We start from the raw sequence: 9,446 nt of genomic DNA on the forward strand, positions 1-9,446 counted from the left end.
GCCAAGGTTGGGACGGGCTGCTACTCAGGGGGACCCAGGAACAATGTCGGTCGGGCGGGGGCCGGGGCAGGTGGGGGCCCTGAAGCCTGATTGCTCCTGGACAAGGTCGGGACGGGCTGCTAGTATATATATATATATATATATATATACACACACATGCACATACACACTTGTATCAATATGTGTGTGTATATATATATATATATATATATATATATATATATATATATATATATATATATATATATATATATATATATATATATATATATATATATATATATATATATATATATACATTATTATATCATACCATAAAATGATATATGATACAAGTGTGTATGTGCATGTGTGTGTGTGTGTATGTGTATATAGATCAAGCCTTCTCTAAGGCGAAACGCGTCATGGCGGCAGCGCTGGCTTTAACTAAATAAACTCTGTTGCACCAGCACTTTTTGGGTCGACTCCTCGTCATTGTTGGATCCTGCAGAGAATTTCTGTTGAATTGATGACGATCAACGCAATATATATATATATATATATATATATATATATATATATATATATATATATATATATATATATATATATATATACACACAATCTATACACATACACACTTGTATCATATATCATTTTATGGTATGATACAATAGTGCATATATATATATATATATATATATATATATATACACACACACACACACACACACACACACATATATATATATATATATACACACATACACACTTGTATCATATATCATATCATATCATGGTGGGCACTATGCAATATGGTATTTATTACCCTTGTTCTGCGCAAGACAGGGCCATGATTCACAAGAGGCGGAGCCCTGAGTGTGTCCTAAAGCCCCGCCCTCACCATTGGCGACGGATACTATATGACACAGCGCACATCTTCATATATGGATGATGCCAGAGCATTTTTCATTTTTATTAGTTGTGGAATGTGGCATTTACAATTAAGCTAGAATGCAAGGGGTTAAAGTTGTGCTCTGAGGGGAAAAAATCACACAGGAGGTGTCATCATTATTAGCAAATGTCTTTACCCTTATTAAAGTCACTATAACATGTGGTAAGTGAGGCAGGAAACAGCCATGTCAAGATTCCTACACATTAGCAATAACATAGATGTTGACCTTTGCACTGTAGTAATAAATGTGTGTTTATTAGAACAGTTACTCTAAATAACATGTCTTATTGGGCCACACACATCCTTATATAATTATGCAAGTGAAGGACACAATAACACTTATTATTCTGTGACTGGATAAAAGTATTTTAAGAACATTGCCAAACGCACATTCGATTATTTATTGCTACAGCATGTTACCACAGAATATAATTGATAACTAAACCCATGCGTGCATAGGGGCAGATTTACAAGCCCCTTGCGCCACATTTGCGCACTTTTAACATGGTAAAAGTGACTCAAAATTGGCGCAAGGGGCTTGTAAATCTGCCCCATAGTTTCTATACTTCCTAGTATGTTTATGAGATTGCACCTTACTTCACATTGAGCTCCGGTCCTGGTTATATACGTTTGTTTATAACGTCCATACAATAGAGGAGTGCACGGCATGAGCACTGCTGCTCCATATATAATAAGCTATTTATCGCCTCTGTTTGAACCGCTGCTGCATCCGCTCTCGTGGGTTATTGCCCGGCCACACTCGACGAGAGTAATAAACTGCATATGGCAGGTGCACTTCCAGGGGCAGATTTACAAGCCCCTTGCGCCACTTTTACGTCACTTTTAACATGGGAAAGTGACGCAAAAGTGGCGCAAGGAGCTTGTAAATCTGCCCCCAACATTTAAAAGGATGAGGATACCATTGACCCAAACAGAGGCGCACACCTGGTTTCTGTCCGCACCATCTCCATTTTGAGCAAAAAAAACTGTGTTCGCGGGGTCCCTTCCTGCTCCATAGTATGTCAGACTGGCTGGAACCAGGGACCCCGGTCATAAAAGGTACCTGCCCTGGGAGGGGCGCACCTTAATTGCAGGCCGGAATTTCACACCTTCCCCGAGACTGGTCCTCTCTTTACAAGCACCGGGCAGACAATCGCGCCAGGTTGTAAAATGGAAAGGCACTCTCACCTTTGAGTAAGCAGGGGGCGGAGGCTGCTCCCCAGGCCCCGGCGGGGTGGAGACCACTCAATAGACGCCCTGTCACTTCCACCTCCCGCCCCACTTGAAGGTATGCACTACAGGCGCCGGGCTCAGTTCCTGGAGTTTCTCTTATATGGGGTGTATTTTGGAACTCCCTATACATTCACGACGGGGCAGATTTACAAGCCCCTTGCCCCACTTTTGCGGTATTTTTACCACGGAAAAAGTGACGCAAAAATGGCGCAAGGGGCTTGTAAATCTGCCTTAGGGATGGCGGATTCGCCTACGTTGGCTATGTCTGGCCCTGGTAATAGCGTGGGTCTAATGCACTGGCCCTGAATGGTGGCATACTGTCCTAGGCGGGGTCTGTGCGTGTAGAAGAGGCGCAATACCCCTTCACACTGTTTGTTTAGTGGTATAAACAGGCCAGGTCCTTTGTCACCTCTTTGTATTCTACCCCTATGCCTCGGGTAATTGACGTGGGGTCTGACGTGGAAACGCCCTATATATAGATTCACGCCATGCGTGTCAGAGGCGTAACAGCAGACTGTGGGAGGGTTATTTACAAGCCCCTTGCGCCGCAGGTGCGTCACTATTTCTCTTATTAAAAGTGACGCACCTGCGGCGCAAGGGGTTGTTAAATAAGCCCTGTATGCGCCAGCACGCGCCAATGCCCTAGCACTTATTACCTCGTGTTCGGATGTGCTACACAGGGCACTACTCACTCCCTTTCAAATACTTTCCCATATATAATAAGGTGGACATCTGACAGGGACCGAGACCCCTTCAGGATCGCATGTGTCACAGTGGGCTGTGAGACCCGCCGACAGGACCCCACTCATGTGCAGGAAGATGACGGGTAGGCCACTCTTTTTGAGCCCTCACAACACTCCAATTCAGGTGAGTGAGGCAGGTCCCGTGCTATCCTATTTTGAACCCTCTTTCAGTTCAGGCACACAGCGGGGGGTTGTGCCGCCCCCCCACCCCCACCTGTTTTGACTCCAGCTCACTCCTCGGGTTCACGTGCTTGACATGGGACACACTATACCCCCCCCCCCCTCCCAGGCCTCTTCCCTCCTTAGGTACAGGGGTGTTTCAGATGGCTCTGAGTCCCCAGTCCCCAAACCCTTCCCCCCATAAGGTCAAATGTGCGACACGAGGCACCTAGTCCTCACATCCTCTTTCAGTCTTGCTCACCCCATGTGGCGCAGCGCCTTGTCTATATTTCTTTAGAGTCCTCCCACTCCATAGGATTAAGGGCTAATGCACTTATACTTTCAGGTTAAGGCGTGGAGTGGAGAGGTGGGCGCTAGGCCGCTCCATCCTATCTATCCGCTCCCAATCCTGGCGCTCAGGTGTATGCCACAAAGATGCCGTGACTGATGTACTTCCTTCCCCAAGTTCTCTTCTGACATCTGTTGACGAGTGTAAGATGCTTAGCGGCGTCTGAGGTCCCACTGTGCGGTGCCCCCTCTCGCCCCGGTCGGTGACACGTGAGCAGGAGGCCGCAAGCGTTTCCTGCAGGAAAACACTGGGAGATCAGGTGCAAGTTTTCAATCAGCCTGCATTTCGCATCAACGCCCGCTAGATGGCGGTGTCTGGTTTCATTTGGTTTAGATCTACACCGGATGCACTGCCTCGCTAGGGGGGTGAAAGTTTCTGCAATCACCGGACTTTTGCATCTAATAATGAGCAATCCTGGCAAATGCAGGAGCTGCTGAGAGAGTATACGAAGAGGGTTGGCAGAGTATACCAACTCTGCAAGAAACTGCGCTCAGAGAAGGGGAGGATTAAATTAAGGGAGACAGCGGTTAATGGTTACACCCGGCAGCCCTCATTAAGTGAAGTTATATATTGATAGGAGCATCGATCATCGCTTTGGTATTAACAAGGCGATCGGTCCGTGGGCCCAGCATGTACCCCTAAAACTCACGTGCTACCCCAGTTCCATTTCTGCACCGCCAGTCCGCCGAGCCCAGTTACAAAAGCTGCCTCCTTAACAGAGACACACAAAACCGTAAGGTGCAAACACCATAAAACGGACCCGACTGTATAATAGCGCCGCACTGGTTTAAAATGGAGCATTTTGTTCATAAAGCATTTAAAATGTGAGCGCTCCGCCATCTCGGTTCTCTGCCATTAATTTTTAAGATACCGGCTCTCGGTTCTCTCCCTGTGAAAGGCAGGGGAGTCTGACCCGCCCCTTTGTAAATGGAAATTGAAATTCTTCATGTGGCGAAACATCCGCTCTGCACTTGGTTTCTGTTTGGCTGCCCCCAAACACGCATATTGAACTATTAAGCGGAAAAGCAGGAATAAAAATGGGACACTATTTTCGTAAGGTTTTTTTTTATACCCTCACTTTCACAACAGCGTAGGTTGGAGATCTGGAAAGTTAAGTTCTAGGCAGTTCTATGGCCACTGCCAGGGAGTTACATATACTATGCAGGTGTTTTAATAAGTTCTTAATTTATTCAGAACTTCTATAATAATAATAATGGGGCGGTTTTAGGATCAAGTTGGTGAAAAGGTGTGCAGTTGTCGGAAAATAGGAAGAATGCTTTAAAATCCTACCTCATTTGTAAATGTTCAGGGAACGCAAAACAATTTACAGTTAACATCTCCCCAAAAATAAAATAAAAATAAAAATGTTTTTTTTTTTAGACGTGGACCCCTCCAATCGACGTGAAAAGGTCAAACCACACAGAAGAGAAGCTGTGGGGTACCCAGTCGGAATATCCCGGAAAAAAACCTAGTCAGAAAACGCGAAATGACAAAGTGTCGACTCTCAAATTAGTTGGTCACAAAATAGCTCTCAAGTTACGGGTCACACCAGATAAAGGCAGCTTCAGATATAAATAGCCACTCGTTTGTAGTGGACACATCGCTTTGCTCGCAAATAGGTTATTTAAATACCCCCCAACATTTCGAGTTGTGCCTGCCTCAATTTTTAACCCACTCACCTCACCCAAAAACGTCCCGCGATAATAAATGTAGCGAATGAAAGAAGTTTGGATAGCGGTTTGCGTTAAAGCATTGTTTACTAAAAAAAAAAAAAGAAGCGATTAATCAGGAAAGCTACGTTTATCCAACCACCTGGGGAGGGGGTATTTCCAGTGAAAGGAGTCGGCGCCCCCCTGATGTGGGTTTAACACTTTATGTGCCCGTTTTAGAACATTTCTGTGTAAGTCCCGGGGGCGCCTAGATTGGGTTCCCGGGGGTCGTCGCGATGATAAGTTATGAGAAGGCAAAGTAAAGAATATTTCAAAATCATACCCACCTTTTCATCGGGGGCAGGGGCTTTGCGCGTCTATTCGGCAGTTTTAGCACAGTGGGTGCCGAGTTTATTTCAAATTACTTCTTGAAAGGCTGCCCTGTAAGTGAGAGAGTGGGCTCCGCACGGGGCCATTAACCCTTTGACGCCTCTTATCTGCGACAAGGGTAGCCTTCGGGCCTTTCAACTCGTGATTATATGTTAAAAAGAAACCGCTTTTAATTTGCGCTGATAAAGCGCCTTGTTGGCAGAAAGATCGGGTGGGTTGGGGGAGGGGGGTGATTTCCGCTTGACAAACATGTCAGTTTATCATGTTGTCTGAAACAAAGCCTCGGTTGTGTCAGGCGCGAGAGGTCCCCGAATCCAACCCCATGCCTCCAACTTGGAAGTTTTTGAAAGAAGCTCGCCCATACCAAAATTTTTTTTTACTGAAATGACGCGCCTCCCCACAACCGTGGCAAAAACTGCCTCGGTTTCCTCGAAAGTAACGGGCTGCCTGAATCCTAAAACCTGTAAGGGAGACACTGGGGACCACCCCGTCAGGATCCCCAGATCAGAAATATATATGTTCAGAAGTCAGTCCTTATATTTTATATTATACAGTAACTGATACGTTCAATATGTGCAATTGTGTTGTGTGTCTGGGTGCCTCCGTTTAAACGTACACATCTCCCTGCCCTCTTTCGCCTTTCACACTTTTTAATCTCTGACTTACTGTGTCTGTGTGATTAGCAATAAAAAGCATTTCTTTAGATACATGTGAGTGAGTGTGCGCGCGCGCATACTTGCGTATGTAAGTGCATATTTTCGAATGTACACAGCCACACACAAAGATGCATGACTCATTTGTATGTGTGTGTGTGTGTGTGTATTTACAAAGAGGAGTGACACATTGTGCACGTGTTCCTGCTGAAGTAGTATCCATGTCTGTATATAGAAACATGTGTGTTTATATATATTTGCGCGTAGGCCCATACATAATCACATATATGAATTTAAAGCATAATTCTTATATATACATATATCTATAATGTATATTAATGCACATATACGTGAGTGTGTATATAAGTGTGTGAGTATGTGTGTGTGTGTGTATATATATATATATATATATATATATATATATATATATATATATATATATATATATATATATATATATTCAAGAGGCACATGATATACCCGTTGTGAGCTGGCTTTGTTTTGTTGTTTTGGAAGTCACAGTGAGTGCGTCAGAAATGAAATGCTGGGCCTTTAAGGGAGTCTCTTCTCTTTACCTTACCGGTACCCGTGAGACTTTTTTTTTCTGATTCTTTCCCGTCAGGGACCACTGCACCCCTTCCCGGGCCAACGGCCGACTCTTAAATTAACCTTTCCTCCCTTCACAGGAGACGCTGCGGCCCCTCCTTCTAAAATTTGCACTTCAAAAAGGGCTGACCCCCACCGCGGAAATGTGTGAGTTGTGAGGGGGGGGAGTTAAACTATTTTTCCCTTTCCCTGGACGCCTCAGATACGGATCTCGGCCTGGGTTTCCCTACATTTCCGTGCGCGCCCCTCACCTAAATTGACTTTATGTATTCGCCCTCCTTTGGCCCCCATTAGTGCCGGCTGCCCAGGAGGTGCGAAAGGGGTTATGCCAGGGGCACCCTGGCCCATCACAGACGAGATGTGCACACCAGGCACAAGACTACATAGGTCTGCCCTCTTGCAAACCAGGTCAACTATTTCTATGTTTTTAATTTGTACTTTAATGCAAGTATTTTTTGAGATTGCAATTACTCTTTATTATTCTTTTTTCGCCACACCCTTTTATCCACACTCGTTTTCTTTCTCTTTTTTTCCCTCTCTTTTTTTGTATACATCATTGCATGTTGTTGTCCTGCATTTGATCCTGCGCTGTCAGTTTCGTCCGCGGAGACGCACGTGCTCTGTTTGTGTCTGCTCGGAACGCCTCCGCCTCGGGCCTCTGGGCTGATTGCTTTGTCAGTTTGTCTCCCGGTGACCCGTGAACCAATCGACAACGCGGCCCACTTTGGGGGTCTTTTTTAACAGCACATTGGTTAAAAACTACAACCTATTCACGCACAAAGAACTCATGTCCCCGGGTGGGCCTGTGCAGCTCGACACAATGTGGGAATGCAAGCGCTTGGTGCCCGGCCTCTCAATACCTTGTGGTGAGGCGCTGAGCCGGCAGGATCCCCCCTGCCTGTCTGCTGCTCACTCTTGATGCGTGAGCGAGGGGCTGCTTACTCTTGATGCGTGATCATCGGGCTCACCACCACTCACCGTTGCTTTGTTACCGGGATGGGGGATCTTCAGCCAATCAAATGCAATATTCAGAGGCTGTGCCTTTATTGGAGACTTCCGGGTTGCGTTGGTTTTTATAGCGCCTTCTATTCCCCCTTGAGAGAGAAATAGTGCTTTTGCACAGGGTCTCTTCAGCAAGTTTTGACTAAAGGAAGCATTATCAGGGCCTTTCCTTTGCAAAATGAAATATGTGATAGAAAGGGACTCGTCTGGTCTTTAGCGAGGTGGGTTTCGGGTCCAGGTGGGCTGGAGGGTGTGTGTGTGTGTGTGTGTGTGTGTGTGTGTGTGTGTGTGTGTGTGTGTGTGTGTGTGTTGGGGGGGGGGGTCTCACTTTATCCCACAGGGCAGTGTCTGTGACAGAGAGGCAGATGCACAATTGTCAGGACAACTTTGATGTCTGCCACTGTGTCGAAGGCCTTTATAGCAAGTTGTATTTGCTGGAGAAATTATTATTTCGATCACCATTATGCTTAATAGTATTGTTATTATGCTTATTATTATTGTTATTATGAATATTAGTATTGTTATTATGATTATTATATTATTACGATATTTGTTATTATTGTTCTAACTGCGTTTGTTGTTATTAGAGGTGTTTTAGCTGACGAATCACTTTAGATTATTTCTTTCTTTTCACCTTCTTTAACATTGCCTCATGAAGGTTTCGCACTCGATCTTACTGTGTGTTTTTATTTTGTTTGCCCCTCATATGTTTTCCCATTCGCCTTATGGTGTCTTATCTATATTGTCCTGTTGAGGTTTCCTGCATTGCGATGACATTGACTCGTGTTTTGTATGGGAGCTGTCATTTTTTATATATATAGAAAAAGGGGCCTGCCTCGGGGATGTGATTTTATGATCGCAGTTGATTGAGAGAGAGAAGAGGACACTTTTTGACTTCGCTAAGGAAGCTTTTCAGGTCGGACCTAACTTGGAGACTTCCCGCCACGCGTGGTTAGTGGTACTTTTGGCACGTGTGGTTGGACCTGCTTTAAAAAGATCGGGTGGAGAGTGGGGGCAGTTGGGGAGCTGGGACTGACAGGAGAAAACGCAGATATACAGCGCTTATCTCTGTATAGCGCTTTCTGTCCATGTCGGCGCTTTAACCACATTTCGCAACAAAGTATATTTGATAAAGTCGTGGCAGGCGGCCTGGCCTGTACCGTGCTTTGTGTGCGTCCCCTCGCAGACAGAGTGCTCGAGGACGTAAAATAATTTATAAACACTGATCCCCAGACAGCCCGGCCTCGGGCAGGGGGAGCTGGGAGCCCCTCTGCTCACGCCGGCGGATGAGGTTTTTGGAAGAGCTTCTGGTACAATATGGAGCACCACGGGCTGCAATTTCACACTCCACGGAGCACTGGCCCTAAAGCGCGCGCCCCTCTCCCCGGACCTCCCTCCCTCCCCCTCCCCTTGTTTCTTTCCATATTCTCACCCCGTGTTCCCGCTCTGTTTATGAGCCGGCTCCCCCCAGACAGAAGAGGGGGTGTGCTGACACGGACGCCGAATGTGGGGTCCCACGTGTGCGGCCCTTTATTATCCGGAGCCGGCACTTTAACCTCTCGGCTTTACACGAGACGAGCCGGGGACCCTTTGCGGCCTCTCTCGGGGTAGGGCGACGGTGTGGAGAGGCCACTTGTGACACAAAGGGGCTGCTGGGAGAGGGACCGGAGTGGGTGAGGGTCTGCAGACTCCCAGCAAGGCACAGGTGCACACCTGCAGTCACACATC

The sequence above is a fragment of the Lissotriton vulgaris genome, chromosome 5 (genome assembly GCF_964263255.1).
Source record: "Lissotriton vulgaris chromosome 5, aLisVul1.2, whole genome shotgun sequence".
Classification (NCBI taxonomy): Eukaryota; Metazoa; Chordata; class Amphibia; order Caudata; family Salamandridae; genus Lissotriton; species Lissotriton vulgaris.